Source organism: Dama dama, chromosome 12 (assembly GCF_033118175.1).
Source record: "Dama dama isolate Ldn47 chromosome 12, ASM3311817v1, whole genome shotgun sequence".
NCBI classification, from domain to species: Eukaryota; Metazoa; Chordata; class Mammalia; order Artiodactyla; family Cervidae; genus Dama; species Dama dama.
Genome location: NC_083692.1, coordinates 80,491,744 through 80,495,373, shown reverse-complemented (window position 1 = coordinate 80,495,373; position 3,630 = coordinate 80,491,744). Strand labels below are relative to the sequence as shown.

General features: G+C 49.4%; 1 pseudogene; it reads left to right on the top strand.

Annotated features, from left to right (window-relative positions):
• The first annotated feature begins 419 nt into the window (after positions 1-419).
• Positions 420-1,117, top strand: LOC133067109 (COX assembly mitochondrial protein 2 homolog; annotated as a pseudogene).
• The last annotated feature ends 2,513 nt before the right edge of the window (positions 1,118-3,630 follow it).

Below are 3,630 nucleotides of genomic sequence, written 5' to 3'. Positions count from 1 at the left end.
CTCCAAGGTAAACAGGGCACCTGGGAACATGTGCAGAAGTGTGAGTAGATTTGGGAGAACCTCACAGCTCTGTGCTTCCCAAGCCTCACCTTGTCCCCCACCTGCTCACTGCTCCAGGGAGCTCCCCACCCGGGGGTTGCCCACAGCCCTCACACCAGGAAGTTGATGCCCCTGGCACTCTAGGGCCTAGGGGGAGACAGAGGGTAGCACAGAGGGTGAGGAAGAGACAAAACTGTGGATCAAATACCCCCTCCCAGGGCTGGTCAAGAGGGATCAGGAGTAGAGGGCCCTCACCACCCGGAGCTGGCCCTGCTCCAGCACCCAGACCACCGGCCTTTGCTGGTGAATACCATTCTTTGCTGTCCAGGTGTGGCCATGAGTTGTGTTGCTCTGCTGTGCTCCATCTCCTTTTCCTAAAGATGCATCCTGACGTATCTGCCCCTTACATGCTGGAGAGTGCAACGTCTTGATCAACTTGCTTAAGGAATGTCACCAACATTCTGAAAATTTCTGGTCATTTGATCTTGACCAGGAGATGAGAAAATACTTGAAGAATGAGTACATGGACAAGAGGAACAAGAGCAAGGAGTCTGGCAACACAAGGCAGAAGAGACTTCCTAATCCTACAGAGGAATCTGAAAGACAGATTGTATTTCCACTGCATGCCTTGGCTGACAGACGACCCAAGGACTCTTGTTTGGTAGGTGAAGGAATCCTGTTGAACTTGGTCTCCAGAATCCTTTGAAGGGAAAGTGACCCATGAGAAATCCAGCCTTGGAGAAATCTGGAAACCCTGGATGCGAATATTTGTCTGACAGAAAGTACTCTCCTCTACCAACGCACTTGACTTCTGATATGTTTCTGCCCTTTGCCTATGCCAGTTAACTTTCTAGTAACTTATCACCCCCAATAATATCATTGATTTTAATCATTCAAAGAAAGAGAAGCGTCCTCCCTCCCTCCCTAGTTACCCAGGAGGCCTTAACCGATGCGAGTGGATCCTGGAACACTGACCATTTGCTGCCCACTTCACTGTGGCCTCATGCAGGGTTCCTCTCATCTGAAGACCCTCTTGGGAGAAAACTGGACGGTGCCCAAGTTAGAACCCTACACTTGACCTGAACTCAGCTCCCAGCCCTGTTGGACTCTCTCCTTTCACCCTTTATATACCCAGGGAAACCCGTCTTCTTAGCTTCCCCTCATTTCTGGAAATCTTCACTCTAAGTCCCATATACCTGGAGTCTCTTCTCTGGAAAATTTATCTGGCTGATTCCCACACCCCTTCAAAACTCTTCAAAAATGACTGTTTCCCTGTGAGCCCCCACAAACAGCACCCCTCCCACCGTGACCACGTGGGCTCCCCAGCCTGGCATCTCTCTTGCTGCAGTCCACAGAGCAGCTCCTGCTCTGGGCATCGTCCCAGCTTCTCTAGGCTTCGGGCATTTGTACCCTGCAGGGCCCTGCCAGGCCCAGAGCCACCGTCTTGGTTAAGAATGTGGGTTTTGGAGTGAGGCAGACCTCAGTGTCATCCCTGACACTTAAGGTGTATTTCCCACTGTGAAGCAGTTATAGCAACATTGAGCACCTCAGAGACTAATGTGATGGGGTGTTGGTATATGTCTGGCACATGTGAAATACCCTAAATTATGTTAAGGAAAGCAGAATTTTGACTTCCCTAGGCTGGACATGCGTGTTCTCATCTCTGCGCCCGTATCACCCCATCCCTGGTCCCTCACCACGGCCACCAGCCGCTCTCGGTCCTCAGCCTTCCCCCACACGGCACACAGGGTGTGCATCACTCTCGGCCCCTCCCCCTGCAGCGCTGCCGCTGCCCCGTCCACGTTCTGCTCCTGCCAGCTGCTGCCTACCAGGAGGACTGTGTCCTGGGCCAGATGCCAGGGGATGGTGGATCTGACCTTGTGGGCAGAGATGGCTGTCACAGCTTTAGCCCCATCCTTACCTCCTCCTGGGATCCTGATCAAATGACATAAAATGCATTCTCCAGCATCCCCGCCTCCGAATCTGTCTGAGCAGAAAAGAGATAATAGCTTTTACTGAGCACCTACTATGTATACCAAGCCTTCCATTATTTTATCATCTATTCTATCACAAAGATATTACTATCCAACTATTATAATATTCTACAGAGGTGGTTACATAAAGTCACAAATTGCTCAGGGACACAAATTTGGAGCCCAGATTCAAATCCAGGTCAGGTCAGAGTCCAAAGCACCTGCTCTATCTTCTCACTTTGCCCCCTGGGAAATGGGAGCATTTAAGACAGAAGCTCAACCTTGGAAAGATGATGGCAATTCCACCTCTCCAACTGCGCAGACTTAAGACTTTGGAGTCATCCTTGATTCCTCTGTGTCAGACCCCACAGCTGCTCTCTCAGAAAATCCTGATGGTTCTCTCTCACTGTACACCAAAATGTAACATTGTCACCACTTGCACTGCTATTGGTGGTGGGAGCCACCACCATCTCTATCCCTGCTTCCATCTTTGCCTGCCTAAAATCTGACCTTGACACAGAAGTCTGAGTGATCCTTTAACATGTCAGCCAGAGCAGGTGTCTCCTCTACTTAAAAACTTGTGGTGACTCCTCATAGCATGCAGAGTATAGGCCCATCTTAGTCTGTTGGGGCTGCTATAACAAAAGGACCATAGACTAGTAGCATATAAACAACAGAAATTAATTTCTCACCATTCTGGAAGCTGGGAAATCTGAGATCAAGGTATCGGAAAATTTGTTTTTTGGTAAAGGGCTGCTTTCTGGTTCACAGCCGGCTGCTTCTTGCTCTGACCTCACTCAGGGGAAAGGGTGAGGGAGCTTTCTCAGGTCTCTGCTATGAGGGCACTAATCCTGTTATTCATGTCCACCCTCATGACCTAGGCACATCCCAATATCCCACCTCCCAATACCATCAACTCAAGGTTTAGGATTTCAGTATATGAAATTGGCAGGAGCCATAAACATTCAGATCATAGCAAAACCCAAATCTTTACCATGACCTTGCTGTTTAGTTGCTAAGCTGTGTTTGACTCTTTGCAACCCCATGAACTGTAGCCCACCGGTCCATGGGATTTCCCAGGCAAGAATACTGGAGTGGGTTGCCATTTCCTTTGCTAGGGGGTCTTCCTGACCCAGGGATCGAACCCGAGTCTCCTGCGTCGGCAGGTGAGCACATTCTTTACTGCTGAGCCACCAGGGAAACCTACCATGACCCAGAAGGCTGCGAATGATGTGTGCTGCCCCTTTGCATCTCTGACCTTACTACTGCTCTCCTCCCAGCCACACTGGCCTTCTTGGGTTCCTCGAACATGCCGAGCACACTCCTGCCTTTAGACTTCTGCACTGACTATTCCCTCTGCTAAAATGAGTTTCTCTCAGGTAGCCACATATCTATCACCTCCTGCTTCTTCAAGACTTTGTTTAAATGTCAAGTCCATTGTCCCATACATCCCTGATCTCAACAAAGCCCAACCTAGCCACTCTCTACTCCCCTCTCCTTCCAGCACTCTGGATCCCTCTTGACTTTTCTACTATATTTAATGCCTTCCAACATACTATGTCATTTACTATTTATAATGTCTCTTGTGTATTGCCCATACCTACTGCCAACACTATAA